General features: G+C 37.6%; 1 long non-coding RNA gene across 1 annotated transcript in view; it reads left to right on the top strand.

The window, feature by feature from the left end:
* Positions 1-26441, top strand: part of LOC137499185 (uncharacterized) — a 79805-nt gene extending 53364 nt beyond the window's left edge. Inside the window, exon 4 of the long non-coding RNA XR_011018013.1 lies at positions 26292-26441. This is a non-coding gene — a long non-coding RNA (uncharacterized lncRNA). The remainder of the gene's footprint in view (positions 1-26291) is intronic.
* The last annotated feature ends 232 nt before the right edge of the window (positions 26442-26673 follow it).

Below are 26673 nucleotides of genomic sequence, written 5' to 3'. Positions count from 1 at the left end.
TGTAACACCGTATCTTCAACCTGAAAACATTTACCAGTGAACTGCTCACTAAAAGTCAGTCACCTAAGTTTGAAATTGCTGAGCAGTTTTCCTTATTGATAAGAATTTACAGTTTTACAGTGAAATGTAATATTTTCTTAGCATTATTCAGATCCACTTTTTGACTTCAAATATTGAAAGAAGTATTAAAAAACCCTTTTCGTTCTCTAGGGAGGACACCATCCGGGAGTCCTTAAGTGCTGGCCGCTACTGTTTTGTAAGTCATTCACTGTTTGATAATGTATCCAGTTTCTAGCAGAAATTTATTTCCTGAATAATTTCAGTTTCAAGTGAAATGATTTTACTGCTCTGTAGGCAACTTTTATTAGCTTATCGTTCCCCTGCAACACTGTATATCCAAGGTGTTTTGCCGTATCGACAAGGAATGCTATGTAAGATAGCCAATCGGGGTCACTTAACAAATCACACTGCTTCCCTTTTTCTTCAAGAAATTGACGGTTTTCCTGTCGAAGTGCAAAAAATTGTGCCAATGTGTATACGCAGCTCAGCCATCGTACTTCCACATGATAAATTATGTCACCATATTCATTGTTGAGTTTATCCAAGAATGTTTTAAAACTTCGGTGTGTCAAGGCATTACTTTGAATGACATTGATTAATTTTGTGATAGTCTGCATAACTTGAACAAGATTTAGTACCTTTGTACAAAGTACTTCTTGGTGTATAATGCAATGAAGTTTGTACACTTTGCCTCCCCCAAAGATGCTACATTTTTCTTTACTAACAACCCCCATTCCCGAATGAATTCCTGACATACATGGTGCACCATTTGTAGTTACACTGCACAGTTTAATCCTCTCAGGTCCGACACTGTCAACACAGATAAGTCAGTCCCTTTTGCGGTACCCATACCATGCAGGCTTTTCACTCCTATGAGCTCTTCAGTTATTTTGAAACCAATATTCACACCTCTAACAAATATCAAAAGTTGAGCAGTATCGCTTATATCACTGCTCTCATCACATAGCAAAGCAAAGTCATCTCCACACAGGCCATGAAGGCCCTTGGAGGGGTGGAAAGGTAAAGGCTTCCACTATCCTTAACCTTGCCACCTGGTGTGGCAGAGTGGTTAGCTCTACGCCCGGCCGCCTTTGCCCCCAGGAATTAACCTGGTACTCATTTTTTTTGCTAGTTGCTTTACGTCGCACCGACACAGACATGTCTTATGGCGACGATGGGACAGGAAAGGGCTAGGAGTGGGAAGGAAACGGCTGGCCTTAATTAAGGTACAGCCCCAGCATTTGCCTGGTGTGAAAATGGGAAACCATGGAAAACCATCTTCAGAGCTTCATACAGTGGGGTTCGAACCTACTATCTCCCAAATACTGGGCGCACTTAAGTGACTGGTACTCATTTTTGGTGTAGGCTGAGTGAACCTCAGGGCCATGTGCACCTCCGGAAGTGGAAATCTCATTTCTTAAATTTTTCGACTTACTGACGGGGAATCGAACCCATGTCCTTCCGGGTGAACTGAGCACACCTTTACCGCCTCGGCCAGGCAGCCGCTGCTCTCATCACATGCAGTGGAAAAATATTCAGACTCCTTGCCAGTTTTAATAAGCTGCTGCCGAACACTTGCTACTAATTCCTCCACGCGTCTATCATCAGTGTGTCTCGAGAGAGATATTGAATTTAAAATGTCAGTTTTATCAGAACCCAATGTTTCCGCAACCACTATGAGATACTTCATAAGAAATTTGCCCTTCACAAAAGCTTTTCCATGCTCTGCAATCAGCTTTGTAATCTCATAACTCAACTTTAGTGACTTTTTAGTAGATAATTCTTTAGCTTTAGTAATACGCACATGGTCAATAAGTTTATCAAAATCATGAGAATGTTTCGTTTGATAATGTCGTTTAATACTCACTGCGTATAACACAAATCACTTTACTTCCTTGTTCTTTCACGAAATAATTTCCCAACCAAGATTCATGAAACCCCTTACACTCGCTATCAACTTTGCCCCATTTCAAAAGCATTTTACATTTTTAGGAACAAACACGCAGTGCACATGAACAGGTTTCAAACACAACTGATTGGCAAAGAACTGAGAAAGTGGGTGAAAAAACTGAAGGATAAAGGCAAGGATAACATAACTGTACTGAGACATGAATGCTATTTCTAAAAATCTGTGCTTGGACATAGAGAGGGTGTTCTAACAATTGTTTCATTGCTGCTTACCCCCCACTGTCATGCATTATTCGGAGCAGAGTTCCGTAAACAATAATTATTATTGTGATTGTTACAAGTTTTTACCGAAAACCAAGAGAATAGTTAGAGCTCCTATGTGCTGTTTGTGTGAACTATATTACCAGATATCAAACTTAAAAGTAACTATAAATTTTTCCTTTTTATGTTTTTTGTTTGTTTTAAACACTGAATACTTACGAGAGCAACTTAAAAGTCCTCGGCGGACCGGATGTGGCCCGAGGGCCGTAATTTGGCCGGTCCTGGCTTATATCATCTATCACATTGATTTCTCTATAGAGGTCATCTGGTTTTATCAACACCATGTCTAAAATATTTTTCCCTCTAGTAGGTTCCATTGCTTTCTGATTTAGCTGTCCTTCCCATATTAACTTATTCACCATTTGTTGGTCATTCTTTCTGTGGTTCACATTTTCTTCTGAGATAACCTTTGGTAAGTTCAGATCACCCTCTACAGTAATGTTCCTTTCTGTATTGTTCCCCAGATGCATATTGCAGAGTTTTGTAAAGAACAATATCTATTGTCATGGTTTTACTTACATATGTCACATTAAACAACTCCTTTGGGACAAAATCTTGGCATCTCATCATCTCCCAAAACTGTGAATGTAGTTAGTGAGACGTAAATACAATAACATTGTCACTGATATTTTAGTAATGACAAAACAGTGTAAACACATTAAGAACACTGATTGAACCTTACAACTCATTTGATTCAGTTGGAGTTGTATCAAGCCAGGTTACTTGATGTTGAAAACTAGATTAACATACTGATAACTTCCTAGCTGTATGTATACTTCATTGTTTTTCTTGGTAATGCTGCAACAACTTGACACGCCTCTAGGTCCCCTTTCTGGAATTTTGCATATAAAAAGACTACTTTACAGTGTGGAGATGTTCAATTGCAAACCATCAATAAACATGTACATCACTGGTGAAATTATTGCTAGTAAAGAAAAACATACTTGGAAGTCTTTCCAATGTGGTTGTAATATTTCCAGTTTTTCTTGATGTAGGTTACCAATAGAACCTCAGCACTGTTCTTAACCAGATTGATGGGATTAGTTGTTCACGCTATCTAAATATCATACTTTATTAGTTTGATAAAAAGCTAAGTAAAACCTGTCTTCCTATCTGATGTTACTAAGTAGCTAAATTTGACGACATTCAAGCAGTATTGTTTTTGCGGATAAGCTATTACCACATAATTTCTTGTATTTAGTGAATTGTGAAGTTAAATGTTCATATTTTTGTTTGCGACTTTGTGTGACACCTCCACCTGTAAAACTTCCATTAGTTTATTGTAGGAGTGATTTCGTCTGATGGTAGTTGGTTTTATCTTTGTTTCTTTATTCACATGTCATCTTTTATTTGTAGTTCTTGACTTCTTGTGGACATTGAGAGCTTGTTATTATGTCACAGCATCTCATAATGTGAAGTGAAGTGGAAAGGGTTAATTGATTTATGTGTACTCATCATAATTTTAGATGTTAAAACTTCTCAGCCTACAAGTGAAATTACTGATTACTTATATAACCTGTGCTTTGAGTATTGTTTGTTTTATAAAGTTGAACCTCTGTTGCCAGATAATGGTCGAAGATGTTCATCTTTAATAATATGTCACAGTGAAGCTTAGATGTATACGTTGAACTCTCAGTGTTGCTTTTCTGACAGATTTACTCGAGCTGGACTTCCACCCACTCAGCGAGAGAGTTGGATGTTTAAAGGAAAGGTATCTCTTTTTTCTTATTTATTTTTTTCTTATATTTAGACATCATTTACACTTGAACAGGAAGTGTTACTGGGAGGCATACAACCCTACATGGTGGTATATTTTTATTTATTTTTTATGGTGATATATGATAATTACTCCTGAAATAAGTTGAAATATTCTTTGAAGCCTGAGATGCGGTAAGAAAATTTTCCTTACTTTCTTTTCTGTTGGCAGTAAATGTGTATTATTTTAAAAAAGAAAAGAGAAATATAAAACTAAGCTGCTTCTCTATGTGGCGAGATATTTAGTTTTGAACAAGGAGAAAAGTGTACATAGCTGTGTGCTTTATTCTAGGAAAATGGGTAGATTAGTTCTATTGAAAAAACCTTTTTAACTACCGCATGAGGAGAACATGTTCATTGATTATTTTGTTATTTTTATACTAACAGGTACTAGCTACCCATTTTCCTAATAGTTGCTCATGTGTGCCTCTTGTAGTTCTTTGCCTTGTGTACTCAGTCTTGAGGACAGTGCAATATATTTTTTGTTAAATCCTCATATGTCTCTTCTGGGTCATATTTCTTGTGGTGGACAACCTATTTTCACTTGCTGGTAAGGAAAGGTTGTTTCTTTGTATCTTCTGCTTTATCTCTTAGTTATCTCGCCCTGTTTCACTCAACTTTGACAACTTTTGGTAGGTATGAATGTTTATTTCCATATCTGCTTACGTAGAGGTCGATACTACAGCCAATGTTTGTTAGCTTTCGATGTTTGACAGCAAAGGACAGCAGCGTACACACTGTGTTTGGTGAGCTAATTTGTCTCCTTTGTAGCTGGATAGTATAGTGCATAGAGCACTGTTAGATTAGATCTGTTAAAAAGAAGTGGCTCTCAGCTGGTTGCACAAGTTGCATAAATCAGAACTGTAATCATGTTTTGTTTTCAAATTTGATCATATATGTCATCTCACCATTTGGTGGTGTAATTATTTTGTTTATTGATTTTGGTTTACTTTAATTTTATAATTCAACTAATAAGATATTTTATTTCATTGAAGTTTTATTTACCTTTCTTCCATTTATTACATTATTTCATTATTATACAAGCATTATGAAATACAGTATAAAGGTAATTTATTACATTTCCTTATCTACTAGCATTATACAGTATAAAATTATTTAATTTAAGTGTCCATAGAGTGTTTTATCTTTGACATGCCAAGAAATGAAAAGAAAAAAAATCATTTCCTTGAGGTTTGGATTCCACACAGAACTGTACATCTCGTAGCTGTGATTGTGATATTAACGGTCCCATAGAACTAAAAACGTATTAATGATGGCTGTTAAAAATTGGGAAACTGTGACTGTTTGTTATTGTTACTTTTATTAATCACTGGTAGGAATGGAAATCACCTGAATGAGGTAAAGTTGAATTAATGTACTTTTCCATGGATGAAAATGAGATGATAACAAAACTATGGATAACTAAAAATAAACGTATTTGTTTGTTAATGCTTTAACTGAAATACCATTGAGGGGGGTGAAGGAAATGATTGATTACTGTATTACAGTAGAACCTCGATAATTTGAAATTGGTTAATTCAAAATCTCGTTTAATTCGAAGAAGTTCTCGTTCCCGGAAACATGATGTACAGTTTTACATGTTATTTTAATTGTTTAATTCGAAATACGGATAATTTGTAATTCGAAGAACAATATCGGTCCCATTATCAAAATTCAGACTTTTAATTCAAAATTGCCTTTACATTTTACAAAAATAGTGTTTTACAGAGTAAATGAAATTCCAAATTTCTTCGCATCAGGAACAAACATGTCTTCTGGAATGTGCAGGGGTAGCTTTCCACACTGTCACTCACTTTGGTGTGTCTCCAGTGTGCTTCATATGTACTAAGTTCGAGTGAAATCGTAATTCTTTTGTATTCAGCGTTTTAAGGAACACCGCAGTATCATGTAGCAGGCAGTATGTGGAGAAACCTAATCCGTGAACACTGTCAGTGCCGACAGTTAGCGAAAAAGCATGGCTCATATAATCAATTTGTACGCACCGAAGAATATTGTCAGTGCCAATGTTACTGTGTAAACATGTTTTCACGCCGGCTCAATGATAGTGATATTTTGGATATTTTATCGGGAGAAGCGGGTTCAAAGATGGATGAAAGTGATGACGACCCTGCTTACGAACCGGATAACATATCAAGTGATAGTTCCGGTAAGATTTTAATTTATTACGTCACTTTGGAACGTAAGTGTTTAGCTGTATTATTTTACTCCAAATACAAACGATAGCAATACTTCGCCTACAGAAATTTGGGTTTATTTTTTTCGTTTAGACGAAGAGACGCAGGCTGATGATTCACCCGTGCCAGGAACATCTGCTAGATCATCTGAACCTGATGATGAATGGTCAGAAACAGATGACCAACCACAGCTACCCGTCTTCCAGTCGGCATCTGGTTCTACTCAGTTTTGCGCGGGGAGTGACGAAATGGATTGTTTCTGTAACTTTTTAGTGATGATGTGATCAAAAATATAAAAACAGAAACTAACAGATATCCAGGTACGACAATTGCGGCAATGAAACATCAGGGCAAACTGAAGGAAAATTCCATGTGGCACCAGTGGCCTGCAGTAAAACTTCACGAAATTTATTGTTTTTTTGCAACAATTTTGCATATGTGTGTGGTGAAGCCACCCAAACTTAGTGATTATTGGTCTACTGAAAGTGGTAAGGGCGTCAGAAAAGAGAGTAGATGGTGGTGCAAGGAGTGCAAAGTAGGACTATGTATAGTGCAATGTTTTCAGGACTACCATACAAAAACAAACTATTCCTAAATAGGTAAATATTTTATATCACTGCATTTGTGTTTATTTGTGGCCTAAGTAGTCGCATTAAATGATTATATTTTATTGTTTGAGCAAGCTTATTGGTATAACCTCAATGTAAAAATTTTTTTCCGTACTATTTTTTAAATGTTTTTCGTAAGACTAATATAATTAAATTACTTCAGATATTCACTTGTTGATTAACATCTTCATTTTAGATGGTTGACACCTTCATACGGTACAAAAATCAGGCACGTAATATGTTTCGCTGTTCCATAATGTGTTAAAAATTAGCAAAAAGACCCAGTTACAGCCAGGATCCATGTTAAAATATGGTAGTGTTGAAAGTGTTAACAGACAGGCTGATTTAAAATCTACAATCTACTGAAAACAAGAGTTTGAAAATAAGCTTTACATTGTTGTCAGCAATCCCCAAACGTATAACAAACAAAAATCAACCTTGGGAGTTATAGTTGATACATTTTTCCGAAAATGAGATAAAAATATGCCATTATACAGTGGAACCTTGGATTGCGACCATAATTAGTTCCGGCAACATGCTTGTAATCCAAAGCGCTCGTATATCAAAGCAAGTTTTCCCATAAAGAACAATTGAAACCCGGATGATTTGTCCACAACACAAAAATATTTATTTGTATACCATTTCTAAAACAAAATATAATGTAAAACAAATTAAAGTGCACTTTACCTTACCATAGAATCATTGTTGGTGTGAGGGAGATGAGAGATGACATGAGAAGAGTTACTGTGTAGCATGAATTTCACTAACGGAATCACTGCTATCTGTTGGCTCACTGGAACTGTTTACTTTTCGTGCAACTTTAACGAGGAACCTGTCCAATGACTGTTACTTTAGCCTCTTTTTGAGGATTTCACAAAAATGTGACATTGCACTGTCATTGAACTGATTCATCGCTCACACTGCTACAGCCTTATTCGGGTGGTGTTTCTCTGCAAAATTTTGCACCGTTTCCCACATTTTGCACTTCTTTTGAATCTCAGTTGAAGTGAGAGATTCCATTGACTTTTCCTCCTCCTCTTTCCCGGACGAGATCACCTCCATGACCTCGTCCTGTTGTTCGTGATGCAGGTCCATCAGTTGGTTGGTGGTCAGTTCCTGGCTATGTTCTTCCACCAGCTCTTGAATGTCCACGCATTCACCTCCAGCCTCATAGTCTTCCCTAAGGACACAATTTCATCAACGATCGGCAGCTCATTATCACCAACAATCCCCTCAAACTCACGTCAGGCCACAGCTTTCCCCAAGCGGAAGTGAGAGTTCTCTTGGTCACTCCATCCCAGGCTTTATCGATGATCTTTAGGCAGTTCATGATGGGACCTTGATTTCTCCCAAACTTACGGAGGGCAAGGTCGGTCACTTCAGAGCATCGCTGAAATAGTTCTTTGGTGTTTAGCTTCTTGAAGTTCGAAATGACTTGCTGATCTATATCCTGGGGTAGTGGAGTAGTCTTGGGAGGAAGGAACTTACCCTTAATGAACTTGAATTCCTCAAGTAAGTCGTTTTCAAAGCCTCAAGGCCTGGAGGATGAGCAGGAGCATTGTCCATAACCAGCAAGACTTTGAGTGGCAGATTGTTTCCTGAAAGGCATTTCTTCACTATAGGACCAAACACCACATTCATCTATTCAACAAAGGCACAGGGGAGGGGAAAACGTAGGCACACGTGACGCTCGTATTGCGGAACCTCACTCGCTTATCAAGTTACAATTTATTTAACATGTTTGCTCGTCTTTCAAAACACTCGTAGAGCAAGTTACTCGCATTCCGAGGTTTCACTGTATATGATATGTCATAATAAGCAATGTTGCATTAAGTAATTTTTTAAATACAGTGTTTATATCGGATTTAGATGGGACCATTAGATTTCACCATTATACCCAATACGTCGTCAAAAGCGATGTTGCAATGAACAGTTTTGATTGTACTCAAATATTGACATATCTGAAGTCATCTTCAACAAAATATTCTCTCCTGTATTGTTGTGTAGAAACTTTGAAAAATACACACTGGATTTGTGAGAATGAAATAATCTGGATTTTCATGGATGAAACTTAAGCTCAGCTGGTAGGAAAGTAGGGAGTGTAATTGTCAAGGCGTTAAAATGATGTAGATATCTCAAAGAAATAGCTTTTATTACCAAATCAAGAAATGACTGTTGCAGTCCATGTGACAGTTGCAAGATAATTCAGTGAGGCAATGGAGGAATTGTGGCCTGATGTGAAGTACGACTGTGTTTTACTGTTGTTGATGGATGCTCAGCTTACATGATGATTCAAGCAACAGATCTTTCTGTTAGTTATCCTAAGACGACTCATGTGGCACGATGTACATGGATTAAGTAGAATATACTAAGAAATTAAAACAATACATCCTATTATGCACAAATTCATATCTGATGGAATAAAGCTGTTCATTAGGGCAGCCAGAAGAAGAATATATTATAAGATATATAACTTATCTCTCTTTACCACCCATCCTCCTAGTAATATACTAGGGTACTTGGTTGCCACTGTGCTGTGCTGTTCAGAATATATTGATGATTTTACATCTGCCATTGGTGAACTAAACAAAGATGATATCTTTTGTAAAACTTTTCAAAAACAGTTGTGTTACTGTTTAAAAAAGAAAAGTTGTGATACAATTTAAAATTTACTTTTTTTGCTAATTTTGGTTTTCTTTGTAGTACGATTAACAAACTTGGAGCTGTAGGACTTCCTTTGTCAGAAAATTGAAGAAGTGTATAATGTGAAGAGAAAACTCAAGTGTCTGAACCTATGTACAGCAGAAGAATTACCAAGAGAATTCTAGAAAGTCTTGGGGAAATATAGTGATTTTCACACCACATGTACAATGTGAAGTGTATTGCAGACATGCCAACTTCCCCAATTTAAGTGCGAGACTCGATTTTTCATACTTTCTTTCACACACCTGATTGCTGAGACTGATCTTCCAATTTTGACAGCAGATTTAGTTTTCGTGTGTTATTTAAGTCTCCAATAAATCCAACCCCTTGTTTATGCTGTGGGGGACGGGCAGCGGCATCAAGTAAGGGACTGCCTATACAGGTGAAGTGCAGTGGAGACTTTGTGTGCTCTGGAACTGCTACAGTGGTTGTGAAGACCCTATAGGAACCCTAAAAAGTGATGGCTAATGGAATTCTAGTAAAATGACAACCTGGCTGAGGAGGTGAAAGAACTGACGTCTACTGCATTGTGATTAGGACTGCACCCAAAGGCTAAGGGAGCTCCCTGAAAGAAAACCTCAGCAAGTCATGAGTAAGATTAAACCTTTCAGAGACAATATGAAAGAGAAGCTAGAAGAATTTCAAGACAACGACCCATCCAGAATAGGATGATGGGAATAGGTATGTGGTATATCACATCACTGACAGAAAAAGAAGTCAAAATAATACAAGAAATGGAAAAGTAGAATTTGTTGATGTTGGGGATTAGTGAGATCAGAAGTGAATGGAATGGGAATTTTCAGCTGGAGAAAGGGATATACTCTGAAGTATTCTGGAGTAAGGAGTGATCACACAGCAAACAGAGGAGTTGGTAAAATGCTCAATGAAACACCGAGTGCTAAAATAATATACTAGGAAGCTGTAAGCTCTAGAATTGTAAGAGAAGACATTCAGGTGGAGGAGGGAGTCTCTTGGATTTAGGTACATGATCCTACTAAGGATAAAGATGAACACGAAAAGCGTAACTTCTATTGCACTTGTAGAACACAGTAGGCAAAGCAAGCAAGAGATAATACTGATACCATATTGTATTAATGGAGATTGGAATTTTCAGATCGGTAATGCTGCAAGACTTGGTTTTGGTTCTATGAGAAATCACAGAGTTGAAGGTGCACAGAACGGGAATGGTGACAGAATGATAGAATTCTGAAATGATAATCGACTTTCTTTCTACAAAATGACATTTGTTGCACTTGAGAGAGAAATGTGCTATGAAATAGATTACTTATATGTACGTCATCTACATGTTATGCTGTACAAGATGTGTGAGTATTCTGCAGTGCAGAACTCTGTACAGAACACAAATTACTGGTTGTAAAAACGCAGTTCATGACACTAAAATTGGGAAAGGCGAAGAGGTAACTCAGCTTAAATGTTGAAGAGTTAATGAATTAAGAAGAGAAAATTGTGCAATACTGAAATAAATAATTGTCTGGAGGTAGTACAAAGAACTGTAGATATAAACAATGTAGAGCCAGTATTGAAATCATTTAAAGAAATCATATTACAAGCAGCCAAAGAAGCTATGAGATAAGAGTTGTAGGTAGACTGCAAAACTTGATAAGATGGTGGAATGTAACTCTTAACCCTTTCCCGCCCTTAGCGCCCGAAAGCACCCGGTTGCATTATTTGCACACGTCTTCAATCTGTGCGATAGTTTTGTATTTTTTTCAGCAGTGAAGTGTTTATAAGGCATCTTGAATATGCAGTACAATCTACAAGGCTTAGGAAATAAATGGAGAGCGATTATCTGTCTTGACATTGCCTAGGCAATGGTCTTGAACTTCGCAAGTGTGGGTCAGCTGTTTTGTTCGTAAACATGGCGGGATTGAATATTGCGGATATTGAAACAGCTGAATATAGGCAAAGAAAGTGACACAGAATCATTGAGTACGAGTGGAGGTGAACTTTTAGTGAATGAATAACATATTAACGAAGATCATTTTAGTGATAACAGTGATATAAGTGAAAACGGATAACGAGAAATCGGACCTGATGGCGATGCTGCGGCAATTCAGGTAACACAAACATTTGGTTTCGTTACTCCAAATGATTATATGGATCATGTTGAACCTGTCCGTCATTCGGAAAGAGTATTACGAGAAACAGATTTTTTTGGTTAGGAGGATACAAACTATTCAATGACATAGCCTACTGCATGTATATCAATGCAGCATTCAAACAGGCACATTCGAGGAAAATAAATACAGAATGGGAAGACACTTGCCAAAATGAAATAAAATCTTATATACATGGGCATCATTCCACTTCCAAAATCACTTGATTATTGGTTTAGAGGGATTCAGACAACATGAGAACGTGACAAATGCAGCCTACCTCTGTGTCGAGTATCACCAGTGTGTGCGTGTGCGTGTGTGTGTGTGGGGGGGGGGGGGGGGGGTGGAAAAGGGTTAAAGAAGCTGTTAAAAAAAGAAGATAAAAGCGTGGAAGAAATATTACCCTCCGGAGGGCCGTGAGGGTTGTGAGGTCTGTGTGGAGGCAGGAAATAAAGCCAAGTGAATAATTAAAGAATCAAAGAAAGCAGCATAGGAAGAATTTGGAAATTAATTAATGCCTTTGGAGGTAACAACAGAAGATTCTGGACTGTGGTGAGAAACATTAAGAGGGAAATAAGGAAAGAATATCAGAAACACAGAATGCTAGTCAGTAAAATAGAGGAGGTGCTGATTGCCTGGGTGTATTATTATGGAAAAGCTGATTGTTTGGATAATAACTATGCAAGGCCTGAAGAAACGGATGATATCACAGAAGCTGAAGTAGCAGAGGTTGTGAAAATTATGAGAATGGAGAAAGCACCAAGCTCTTATATGGAATTCAAGAGATGATTAATTATGGCAGAGCGAAAACCTTTAAATAGCTAAGAGCATTGTTCGAGTTAGCCTGGAAAGAGGAGAAAATACCAAATGAATGGGAACATAATATTGTCGCCATACACAAGAAGGGAAGTACAAGAAGATGTTGAGCTCATCGCTGGGCTGAGTAGCTCAGCCGGTATAGTGCTTGCCTTCTGGCTCCGAGGTTGGCAGGTTCGAGACTGGCTCAGTCTGGTGGTATTTGAAGGTGCTCAAGTATTCCAGCCTCGTGTCAGTAGTATACAAACTGTACACAAGGATTGATGAAAAGCGTTTATGACAGTATATTGAAGAAGAGCTAAGGAAGAACATGCTGCTTTTAGGACTGGGTGACAAACTTATGACCATATCAGTTGCATGTGAATGTTGAGTGAGATGATGAAAGGAGGTATACTTAGCTCATTTATATCTAACTACAACTTTTGAATCTGTGCCTAAGCTAGAAGTATGGAAAGCCCTTTGAAAACTTCACGCTTCAGGTAAGATTACTCAGTAATTCAGAGCATCTATAAAGATGTGTTAGGAATGGTCAGAATTAATCAACAGAAAAGTAAGATCTTCAGAATAGAAAAGAATATGGAACAAGGAGATAGTCCTAAGTTCTCTGTTATTCATCATTTTCATGGACCAAGTAATCATTGTAAAAGAACAAAGACATTTTAAATGGGCAACTGGCAGTTATGGAGAACTTGGTCTCTGAGATGACATTGCCATAATTTAAAGCAGTTTCCTAATCTACAGGAGGCAGTGATAGAGTGGGCAAGTACACTTGAATGAGGTATGGAAGTGAATACCTCTAAAAGCAAAGTGATGAAGGTTGGGGGAAAGGAAGAACAGCTAATACAAGACAGTTATTACACCTGTCTGGACACAGTAATTTCGAGGATGCTAAGATTGAACATGAACTCAACAACAGAGTTCAGAAAGTCATTGTCATCTATTAACAGTCAGCAAGTCAGAAATGGTGTCACAGAAGACCAAGCTTCAGATGTATAAGACTATATTCCTGCCTTCTTCAATGTATGGCTTGGAAACTTGGACAAGAGTAAAGTAGCACAACAGCTGAATAACAAGCTCGAAAATGAGTAGTTAGCAAGACTAGGAGTAGAATCCGGGATAAAGCTATAAGAGAAGAACTTTGGATTATATTTTCAGTGGATGACTTTGATAAGAACCCACTTAAATGGTTTCGTCATTGGTCCGTATGGATGCTGAAGAAAAGCTGAATAAGTATTTGAGGCTTGAGATGAATAAAACAGAAGAAAGGGATGTCCATGGACAGTGTGGGATCATATGGTCAGTGAAATTGCAAAGTACTGAGGAAGAGACTGAAATGAAGTAAGGCAACAGGCTTGGGGAAGAACCGTTTACTGAAAATAGTTTGCACATCTGACGCTGAGAGGCAGAATGATTTAGTGAAGAAGAGGAAGAAGAAGAAGGAGAAGAAGAAGAAGAAGAAGAAGAAGAGGGAGAAGAAGAAGAAGGAGGAGGAGGAGGAACAACTACTACTACTGTTTAAAAATCTTGTGCTTTTCCTCAGTCTGTCAGCAGTTGGAGAGAGATTATGTTCAATGGGCATTCTGGTGCCTTTACACATGGAAAAGTCTTCGTGATTCATCTTCGTCAACAAATAGATTTTATCCTTGTTAAACAATGGAACAGGAATCAAACCAAAAAATCTATGGCACAACCAGCTGATTCAGGTGCAGACCACATACTGTTAAAAATGAAAATGTGGCTAAGATGGAATATATCTAAAAGAAACATGGAATGACTAAAATGGCAACTCTTCACCATGAAGGAGGAGAATAAGAAAGAAGAGTTTAATGCTGTTTTCTCAAAGATGAACCAGGCAAAGGCCCAATCTATGCAGATTGGGTATAAAGACACCTGTCAGTGAAGCTACATCGGACATGCTAGGCAGTCAACAGGCAAGTGGAGGTAAACGCCATTATACGCGGATTCGTTATCCGCGATTTTGCATATACGCGATTTTGGTTTTAAGTCTAGTGCTGCCATCTGTTAACAGTATGTGGAAGCTGTAATGCCTTAAAGTGGGTACAGACATACATGCCAAACTCTGTAACATACCCTACGTCATGCGCCAAGGTTAAACGGCGGAAGCGCATCTCTGGTGACAGTTTAATATTGATGGCGATTGATATTATTGGAAACTCATGGACTAACATTATTCCCAAATGTATAATGGTGTATGTAGGAAACTGTGGCCTGATGCTGTGTCAGTGCTAGATGATGAAGTGATCAGTGACGTTACCAGAGCAACAAGAGAAATTGCAGACATGGCACGGCAGATTGGATTCACTAATGTTGGTGAAGAGAACGTGTGTGCCCTAAAGTCTCATTCTGAAGATTTGAGCTATGAAGATTTGATCATTTTTAATGAGAATAGTAATAAAGAAGAAACAGAAGTCGAGGAAGTTCAGCCTCTTAGAAAGCTGACAGCGAAAAAAATGGCCGAGGCCTTCAGAATGATGACGCTGTAATGGCATTTTTCGAAGAAGTAAGGAGTGCAATAACACTTCAGCTACAAAGGATTTGCACGAAAGGAAACGCGACCAAAACTGAATCGACTACAGCATTATCAGATTCTTCCGATGTACTTAATGAACTTAGTTAGTTTATTATTGTGTGTTTCAGTGTTAAATTTTAAGTGTATATTGCAATAAAATGTTGTTCAGAAACATGATAATCATTATTTTCTGTAAAAAATACTAAGAATCTCTACTATTGTAAACTTAATACGTGAGTAAATGGAAACCTAACCCTATATTTTACATATAAAATGACTTTCGATTTACGTGAATTCGGTATGCACGTCATTTCTGCGGAACGTAACTGTCGTGTATAATGAGGTCTACTTGTATGAAGTAACCTTGGATCATGGTTTTACATTCTATCTAAAATTGAGGAATGAAGGAAATTCATCTGAAAATAGCTAAAAAGGATGACAATTTCAAAATTGATAGAGAATGTCAGTCAGCAAAAAAAAATAGTCCTCTGAAAAATGCAAAGAAATTGAACAGTTGGAAAGCTGTGGATATAGCACCGTAGTACTGAGCAAAGTGAAGAGATTGTACCATCATTAAAAAAGGTTGTGTAACAACAGACAACTGCATTGCAAGGTGACGAGAACTCCCCTATTTTGGAAGAACAACAAATTAAGAACCAGTGGGAAGTATATATGACAACTCTATACAAAGAAGGCTTGAAATATTCTCATGTTGTTCATCCTGGTGATAACAAAGAAGGCATTCTCTCAATATCCAAAGATGAATTTAATCAAGCAATAAGATCTACTCCCAGTGAAAAGACATCTGGTCTAGACAATCTCCCAGTCAAACCTACCAAGGTGGCAGGAAGAGAATTGTCTGAAAAAGTACACAACCTCATCCAGGAAATTTATCACAATGGTGTTTGGCCAGGAGAATTCCATGCATCAGTAATGATTCCCATTCCAAAGAAAGAAAGTTGTTACAAAATGTGAAATGCATAGAACAATCAGTGTAGTTCTACATCCATGTAAAATTCCTGCATGTAAAGGTCCTGCAGACTGTAAGATAAAATTACTGTAATAATCTCAGAGACACAGTTTGGCTTCTGATGTGATGTAGGCACAAGAGATGCTATTACTTCTACTTACAATTTGCTTTACATCACACCGACACAGACAGGTCTTATGACGACAGTGGGATAGGAAAGGGCTTGGAGTGGAAAGGAAGTGCCCGTGACCGTAATTAAGGTTTTGCTTGGAGTAAAATTGGGAAACCACAGAAAACCATGTTCAGGACTGCCGACGGTAGGGTTTGAACCCACTATCTCCCGAATACTGGATACTGGCCTCACTTAAGCGACTGCAGCTATTGAGCTCGGTGAGAGAGATGCTATTGGCGTATAAGACCGCTCATAGAGTGGTAAAAGTGTTTTTACAGGGTAAGTTCCTCCAAGAGTATGCACGTAACGTTAAGACCATAACATGAGAAAGAAGTGATAAAGTAACATAGTTTGTACAAAAATAACGATAAAGTAACAAAAATTATAACCTGGGCACTACTACATATATATTATCAAAACACAAATAGTAAAACATTAGAAATACTATAAAATGTAAAATATGTAAAATGCATGCTCTTGAAGGCATATATCTATAAGAGTGCGCACTTAACAGGGGTCACATTTGAACACGCCAGCCACTCTCATAGCTAGAACAGGCATCACACCATCACTGTTTCCTGCCTTTACACTGAATTCAATCTTCAGTTAAAGGTTCTTCATACTTTCCATCGCATCCAGGGATCTGTAGTATCAAAAAGCTATTTCTTTTTTGTAGACCTGTAGGATTTTTGTCCTTTCTACTCGTTTTCAATACAGAAGTCATTAATGCATTTTTAATTGGAAATCCTGTCATAACTTCAGCCTTTTTACATTTTCTCTTTTGTTTCTCTTCGTGAGTTGCTTTTGGAAAAGGGAGGAGAGTTGAAGGTGGCACCATTTTCTGATCTTTTGCATTAGGCTTATCAGTAGTGATGCTTTTCCTTCAGGTTCCTCTGAGGGTGGAGGGCGGTTCGTAACGGCCAAAGATTTGAAATCTTCATCTGAGAAAACATCCGGGTTGTATGGGTAAATACCAGTAGCCTTCAAATAATTGTTTGCTGCTTTTTCCAGCAATACCATTCTTTCATATGCAGAATGGAAAGAGAGAAAAGGTCCTTCAGAGTGATTGCTTTTCCAGGATGACTGAACATCCACTTGTCACATTCAATTGGAAAAGTCCTTTGTAAAGGGGTTGCAGCATATGAGTAGCACATGGAAAATAACTGCATCCAAACAGCAGTGCAAGACATGGTTGTCCATAAGAAGCAGGACAGTATCTTCTTCACTTGGTTTTACAAATTGTTTGAAGTTTTTTAACCAGTCGAGAAAGAGTTTTGCATTCATGTACCGCGAGTCTGAAATAAAAAAGCAGGGTTCCTTCTGGGGCATCTTCATACAATTGAACATTCATTCTCTTTTGGGGAAAGATGTCAGGAGGAATGAAACTACCAGTAGGAGAAAGTCAACACACAACTGTCACTGTTTGACCCCTTTCAGCTGAAACAACCTTTGCAACACGCTGCTTCCTTTTTTCAAAAGTAGCTTTGGAATGTGGTTAGGGATGGTCGAAATTGCACTTTCATTTATGTTAAAGATCCTGTGGGCAGGGAAGTGTTTTTCTTCTATTACTGTCTTCAAATTATTGAAAAATCTCTGGCTTTGGACCTTACTGAATTCTATGGCTCTTCGTAGAGTGTGCTTTTCGGAAGTGTAACGTGTGAGGCTTCACTTACAAAATTCATACACCCTGTTTTTTCCAGCAATTTTTTCTTGTCATTGAAATAGTTGTTGATGCCGTTGCTTTTTGCAAATTGAAATGCATTTTACTAACATCTACTGCTGATCGAGGCTCTGAATATTGGCTTCATTCTTCTGAGAGATGTTGGAACAGTGCCCTCAAAATACAACAGATTGGTGAAATTCCTGTTAAATATGGAAATTTAAGAGATAAAATAAGCAGGTGGAAATTTCAGTCAACTCTTTTTAGCCTCAAGTATGTTTGTATTTGTACAGCTCTAAGTCTTTTCCGTAATGTTGATTCGTTCACTCCAAGTGATTCAGCTATTTTTTCTCTAGTCTTCCCAGCGATCATTCAAAACAGCTTTGGTGAAAATAATCTTTTGGTTTGATTTTCTCTTATAGTAAGATGTATTTTAGTGTTGAAAAATAAAATGTTAAAGCATGAAGTGAAGCTTAAACAAGTTGTCCCTTAAGAGCGCACATTGATGTTCTACAAGAGCATGCACACCGTCTTGCAGAGCAACCCACTGTGCACCCTTAAGGGCTTGGTAGTAGTTTAGTGTTTTACTCGCTAGATAGCAACAATATGTAGGCTAGAGGGTTGCACCATGTCAGTAACAAAGGTTAGGAAATCTTCTCTCTTATAACATAAAAGATAAACATATTGAAATGTTCCAGAGGTGCACAAATACTAACATACAGGTTCAGAATATTATACGAAAATGAGTGGAAAGAGATTCTTACCTGTAACTAGAACAGTAGAAATCACAGAGCTTCAACGATATAGCACATGAACGATGGCTACTCCCAGCCGACTGAATACTACATGTCTGATATATTACAATGCTGCAACTTCGGAATTTTGAACTTCACGCTCTTGTAAGACCACGTACTCGTAGAGGAACTTACCCTATCTGTTCTGATTACTATTAAAAGGCTTTTGATTAGGTCTTGGCATAAAATTTTTTCCATTATTATGTAAGAGGGGATTTAAAGGACAACTGATCTCTCTCATTTGGGATGGGGGCCAATGACCTTCGATGTTAGGCCCCTTAAAACAACAAACATCATCATCATTTGGGATGTGTACAAAGGTCAGAAGGCAATGGTATCTGTAAAGTCTGGTCTCTCAGACCCAATATACATAAAGAAGGGAGGCAGACAATAATATGACAGTAAAAATCATAGAAATATGGGTGAGGATAATTAAATTTGCTGATGATCAAGCAATATTGGCTGTGAGTCCATTATCCTTACAATGTAAGCTGTCCAGACTAGCAACAACAGCGAGAAGGCTCGGCATGAAAATCAGCGTCTCAAAAATAAATGTATGGTTGTAACATAATTACCCAACAGTCTTCACCTTAAAGTCAAAGGAACAGATATTCAGCAAGTAAAAATCGTTTACTTACCTATGTTGTGATGTTTTGCACATCACAACATGTGCATAAAATTATCAAACTGTGTCAATTTGAAAGTTGTAAATATTTAATTTGTGATAGGACATTCTAGATTATTATGTGTATTCATAGGGTTTTTAGTAATTTATTTCAAATTAGCATCTCATTTCTTTGTATTACGGCAATGCACCGAAAACGCTTATTAATAGCTTGCAGTAATTTCCAGTAACCCGAGGTCAGTCAACCGGACAGGTCATGCTAATTTTAGCCCTTTACCACAAAAAGGGTGTCGGCGAGATTACAGATTTACCTTGTCCCCACCAATTTCGAGCGAGGCATTTAGAATTTGTTAACTCCCACTTTTCGAAGCTTGTTACCTGACGCTTACGAAGCTTGCAAACTTTCAACCTATGTGAACGATCATTTCAAAACAAGATACAGTGATGGAAAGTAGAAGGGTTAGAACATCAGATCTTACTGGACCATGTGATATGGGAGATGGAGGGAGATTTTAGAGTCTATGTACTTCAACAACAAGAGCTCGAGAGGGTCTTAGCATCTGTTGGTCATGATGATAGTGGAAGAAGGTCTTTCTCATAATTCTTATGATACGGGAGAAGACAGGGCAGATAACAAGATGATGTTCTCCGTTTAGTTTACAAGTTCACTTCACTTCTGAGTAGGGCACTACTCAAAGATACTCTCATTGAGAACTGGCTATCTCAGTGACGAGAGATAAAGTTAGCGAGACCTGTCTCGAACAGTAGTTATTTTGGTAATATCTTGCAACATTTCTTTAATATGGAAGAATACAAGTGTATTCTCTCCATGAACGCAAGCCAAGGCAGTTTTGATATTGAAATTAGGGCTCATTACCACATTATGTAATGCGTATAATAGAAAGTGTTAAGGTCAGGAAAGTCGTCGTCCAATTAGTCGGCAATGCATTAATCAGAAATAGGACTGGTACTTACTATGAGAGATGACAAAGGCAGTACGAGAGAACCAGGAGACAACAGCTCCTACATTGAACGTGTCCAGATATACCAGAATCTACAAATGCTGAGCTAATGGCATAAATTACAGCAAGTCTCCACATAACAGTTCATTTTATTAACCCTTAGAGTGCCGAGGAGCACAATTGCACTCCTCCCAACTCCTGCTGGAAAAACTGGTTGTTGTAAGATAATAAAAGCACAGAATTTTCATTATTGCATGCAGATTGTCACTAAGTTTGGTTGTTCGGACTTTATGAGTGCTTGAACTTGGTGTACGTTGTATGAAGTGTTGCTGAGTAGCTAGTGAAAATGGCAGCAAGAAATGATGCTGACGGTGATGTGTTCACGAACGATGACGAGTTAGTGGAGTATTAGAACACTTCACCCTTTGATGGGAGTGATTCTGAGAATAATGACTCGGAGAGTGACAGTAGTGTTGTTATGGCGGGAACCGTGCAAGTAAGTGATGCAAATATATCTGAGAGCTTGGAGGATTCTGAACTTAGTGATGGAGCAAATGATGGACCTGAGAATGAGGATAATGATGATGGTGATGGTTTTAGCAGTAATGCTCCCCAGAGGTCTGTGTTTTTGGAGGTTTTCGTAGGAAATGATACTCGTTATCACCCTTCGCCTGTCTACTTGGAAAATCCAGGTCCAAAGCATGTCCCGCCTTGCAACGCGAAACCTATTTTGTGTTTGTTATCTCTTCTTTACTCAGGGTCTGTGGCAGCTAATGGTGACAGAAACTAATAGATATGCTACTCAATTCTTGATGTCAGCACAACAGTTAAAGCCGAATTCCTGCGTAAAGCAGTGGCGGCCTGTTACTCTAAAGGAAATGAAAGGTTATATCGCTGTGTTGTTAGAGATGGGCATTACATGCAGACCGACAATATCTTCAAACTGGAACACTGTTTCTCGAGTCATCCCATGGTTTTCAAGGGTGTTCTCAAGGAACAGTTTCCAGCTAATACAGAAATTCTTCTACCTTATGAAGAATGATTCGTTATTTCTACCAGGCCTTGAGAAATATGACCCATGTGCTTGCTTCAGTCCTCTTGTGAATCAATTTATTCAGACACCATTACATTCCCTGCCAACACCTTAGCATAGACGAGTCACAAAATGTGTCATTCCTCTTTGTTGCAGTATCTTCCAAACAAAAAACATCACAAATGGGAGATAAAATTCTGGATGCTGTGCGACTCAATATCACGTTATTGTCTGGGTTTCTTCTGGTATCGTGGAGCAAAGAGCAATGTCGATAGGAAAACTATACAGAAACATGGACTAGCATTTCTTGTTGTGACTAAATTACTGGTGATAGGCAACTATCTAATGAAGGGCTATTGTGTGGTTATGAACAGTTTCTTTACTACGATTAGTCTGGCCCAGCATTTGTTTTCTAAGGGCACACACTTCACAGGTACTCTCCGGCAAAACAGGAAGAATATACTTCCAGAACTGAAAGGTAAATTTGCTATTGGTGAACTAGGTACTTTAGAAAGGACGAGGTCCTGCTAGCTGGCTACCGGTAAAAAATCTAAAAAAAACCATCCAGTTTTGCTCTTGTCTACACATTCCATTGCTGAAAGCAAAACTACCACAAAACCAAGAAAGAACAGACCTCCTAAGGAGGTAACGAAACCAACAATTGTACACCAGTACAACAAATTTATGGGGGTGTTGATGGTTCGGATACGATGCTGTACACTTACATAGATGAGCGCCGGACACTCAAATTTTGGAAGAAGGTTGTCTTTTCAATTTTTGCGAGAATGGTGCTGAATACATATATTATCTATAAGGAAAACTCCTCTAGCAAGAAAATGATGAGGTTAAAATTTACATCTTCCATTATTCTTGAACTCAAAAATGAGTGGATGTCAGAAAAGAACCTCTTATCTCCAGAACAACATTCAACAGATCCAAGTCCTCCCAGAATGCTACTGGAAAAACTTCCAGGACGTAACCTAAAACGATGTGCCGTGTGCAGCAAGAAAGATGGTGGACCAGTAAAGAGATCCCATTTACAGTGCGTAAAGTGCAACTGGGGGCTCCATCCATTATGCTTGAGGGCCCACAAGTGTTAAAAGTGGTAGTGACTGAAAAAAAAAGTGTAAATACGTACATGACTTTCTTGTAGTTAGTGTTAAAATAATTTCAGTAAATAATAGGCAGATATTCCGGGTTTCTTTTACGTCTGACTATGAGCAAGTACACATCATAAGACATCCTGACACATCTTTTTTAGATGAGTACCTACGCATTTCAGGTAACTTTTGTAGGTCTGAACTTGAAAAATATAATCTGCTCCATGCTAATTTCCCAGGAAAAAATATTTTCTTCCCCAAATGTGACCTCAGTTGGCATTATCTGCTATCAGTATCAATACAGTCAAACTTTCTGAGCAATTTGGGACAATTATCAATTATCTGGTTTTAGAATTAGGAGAATTATGGTTCATCTTGTTCAGCCTTGCAATTTGGTCGTAAAGCGGGTGGCATTCTTAGCATACTCACTGTAAATAGGCTAGGCACTAACAGGGTTAAATTTTGTTTTAAATTTTTCTTTCATTTCCGTAAGTTCAGTCACTTTGGTATGCCGTCCCTTTTATCATCCTAATAACTCGTTATTTTAATTGGTACTTTCATAAATTCTTATTATTAATCTTTCGTTTCCTAGTTTACTTAATGGTTCCTAGTGTACTTAATGGTTAGTGTCCCGTCCACCCCACCCCTGGGTGAATCTGGAGTCTCTCTATCTTCTGTTGTTGTTGTTGTTGTTATTATTATTATTATTATTATTATTATTATTATTATTATTATTATTATTATTATTATTATTATTAGCGTATTCTCCCAATAATGGAAGACGTTAAGCAAACAACTCAATCAAGCTTTCTTTGGGTTCTTCTTGTTCTTCCAGTAGGCTTTCATTCTCTTTGATAAGGCTTGTTTAGGTTCTTCCGACCATTTCGGTCTGCACTGTTTTTGCTTTGGTTGCTCTGATGTAACTTCCCACTTGTTGACTTTGTGTCTGAAGGTGTCTCTTTCTAAAATGTCTGTTGCACATATGCTTGCGTTTTTGAGGTCCTTTCGAAGTTCGTCCAGCCAAGGTGTTGAATTCTTAAGTGAGCTAACATAATATTCTTTTTGACTGTCGATTTTCTGGTAATCTTGTGAGGTGTCCAAAGAATTTCATTCGTCTTTTCTTAATGTCAATTTCAATGTTTGAAACTTTTTCTGTTGTTTTGATTGATTGTAGCCTGTAACCATCTTGGGTATATCTTGCTCCTAGGATTTTCCTGATGATCTTCCTCTCTTGCTTTTTTATTTCTTCTAATTCTTGTTTACTGTTAAGTGACAATGTTTCACTTGCGTAAAGGACTGTTGGTTTTATGACTGTGTTGTAATGCCGAATTTTTGTCTGTCTTGACATGCATTTTTTTGTTGTAGATGTCTTGAACTAACCCTAATGCCTTCTTGACTTTTTGGAGACGGTTTTGCTGTGAGATTATTATTATTATTATTATTATTATTATTATTATTATTATTATTATTATTATTATTATTATCTATCAATTATTGTCTGTAACCATTTGCTTGCAGGCTGGTGCCCAAGATATATTGTTTATGGAGAGTGAATTAAGCAAATAATTATTAGTATTCAATTTGGGTGACCTGGTATGTCACAAGGGGAAAAAAAATTATGGAAGATGGTAGATGCTCAGCTTGGATAACTGAAGCCAAAAGGGTTTTCTTGGCAGAAAGGAGCATACTGTGCACTTCCATCATGAGACTCACTACATCTGAGGATCTTAAGAGCATTCATGTGCGTCAGAGACTTTGACATTAAAAAAAAAAAAAGTGGTACCAGCAGACTAGAGGCATTTGAAATGTGTTGCTTCAGACAAATGTTTAAAATTCCACGGACACCAAAAATAACCAATTCCCAATTCTTATAAGTGATGAAGCAGAGGACGTCCCTGCTAATTAAAAAAGATGCCTGTCATGGTGGGGCCATTCCCTACAACACTCACTGCTGGTAAATATTATAGCAAAGGGCTACATGCCTGGAAACACACCAAGAGGAAGGCCAAGGAAAATTTTTATAAAACAAATCATGGGCACAAATAATAATAATAATAATAATAATAATAACAACAACAACAATAATAATGCGTATCCAGAGTGGCCTGGTGCGGGTCTTTTTTTCATAGACGGCCTATTAGGCGACCGGAAAGTCTGTGAAGTTGAGTGCTCTAGGATGACTTCTAATGCTGAATACGCCAGAATACGCCACACACACCCAGCCCCCGAGCCATTGGAATTAACCAATTAAGGTTAAATCCCTGACCCAGCCTGGAATCGAACCCGGAACCCTCTGAACCGAAGGCCAGTATGCTGACCATTCAGCCAACGAGTCGGACATGGGCACAAATAATTATGTAACGATGGAGAGAGATGGCAACAATCATGCCATCTGGAGAAATTTCATGGCAACAGACCAGTCTTAGGACTGAATACCAGAAAGAAGATAAAATATAAGTATAAAAATATAAATATTGAATTTTTGTCACTTAAAGATCTGAGCCGTAATACCAAAGTTAAGATAACTCGGAAGGAAGAATGACTGACCTTCTAAGAGGAATTTTGATTGTATAGGTAGAGATGATGTTACGAATTAATGTGGTTCATGTTTGAGTTAATGGTTATTAATGGAAAGACTCAAATGTATGCATTCATATGTGTAGGGATCAAACTAATTTTGAAAAGTTTTTTATTTTGTGGTATCAGCTGTGAAATCCTATGCACAGTTATACATTGTAATTAGCCTGAGATACCCGTTTGAGTGAAACTTGAGGTGTAAGTTAAGTTAGGCTATTAGATCTATTAATGTCCAGATTTGGGTTAGGGGTTGGGTGAGAGACTTTATCATCATTTTCGCATTAAATTAGGAATCGGAAAACCCAGATCCTCCCCCCCCCCCACACACACACAAAATTAGTGTAAGGTTTCTTCTTTTTGTAATGTTATCAGTTATCTCTCCACATTATGGGATCTGCAACCTTGATCCCATCATAAAATTAGTAATTGAAAAATATCATGGAACAAGTGTGACAGGGACTAGAAGATAATTTGGTTGTTCTTTCAAGAAGTATGATGATGAGTATTTATAAACTGGACATTATTTTGATCAAATTTGCTCTGCTTTGTTTTAAAATATGATGCTAGGAGACTCTTGATTATCATCAGTTCCCCCCCCCCCCTTTTTTTTTTGACATTGTAGTTTTATGTGCTGGTTCTTTGGTTGGTATCTGGTAATCAACACTTATCTTCAGTGAACACAGTTAATTGGCATGTTATTATTTCATGCGCACCACATTGTTCAGAATTATGGTTCGAGCTGACATCTGTAGACGATCTGCAGATTGTTGGCAGCACCTGTGTAATTGCATGAGTTAACCCATCATAATAAGATGCCTCATTTGTCATATTAGAAACAATTAATAGAATTGTCATATTTGTTATACCTGCATTATTTAGTGTATTTACCAAGCATTACGGTATTGAATTTGAAATATTCCTTACTCAGGTGCTTATTTTGCAGGGGGTGGGTAACCAACATTAAAAATTAAAAATTGATCAAACAGCACTGCTTATTTCTGGAAATTTCTTTACAATACTGCAAGCTACACAGCTTCAGTTGTTCGGAGTGATTTGCTCTTAATTTATTTCTTAGCACCTGTACCTCAAGCTAGAGAACTTTTGCACTACATTATGTAGATAGGAATTAAATAATTTTGGGGGAGCCAGACATTTACTTATGTCCAATGTTCTGTGACAGTCTGTAAATGTGAAGTTTGTGCAATTGCTAAGATAAAACTACTGCTTAAAAACATCATTTTGATGTGTTTTAGTGCTTGTTGATAATGGTTAATGACAATAAATGGAAGAAATACTGTATATGCATTATGATAATTATTATTAAGTTAAACATTTTAGTTCAACATTTCGTTTCTGGAAGGTTTAACACCTATAATGATTTACAGGATGGTTGCTGTCAGTCAAGGAGATAGGCTCCCATAATCTGTTGTGCTCGTTCTTGACTTACGAATCTTGTGGAACATGCTTTGCTTAGTTCAGGAAGGTATCTGCATGTTTCATAATTTTTCATCAAATTTTTACTACTTTTAACATTCATGTTGGTTGTCCTGTTATTTGTTTTCAGTATTTCATCTTAATAAAGAGTTTCAATAGAAAATAAAGAACCTTCAATAAATTGAGTTTTAATCATTATGTACTTAAATAACTAATAAATCTAACCTTATTCCATTCTCCTGCCTTCTGTCAGTGTCTGTGGGTGTCAGTGCTGCTTGGACATTGTGATTTCATTTGTATAAATATATCTAGTTTGGGATTAGTGGATCTGTG

The sequence above is a fragment of the Anabrus simplex genome, chromosome 1 (assembly GCF_040414725.1).
Source record: "Anabrus simplex isolate iqAnaSimp1 chromosome 1, ASM4041472v1, whole genome shotgun sequence".
NCBI lineage: Eukaryota > Metazoa > Arthropoda > Insecta > Orthoptera > Tettigoniidae > Anabrus > Anabrus simplex.
Note: the sequence above shows the minus strand (reverse complement) of the source record. Positions and strands in the feature narration are given on the sequence as shown.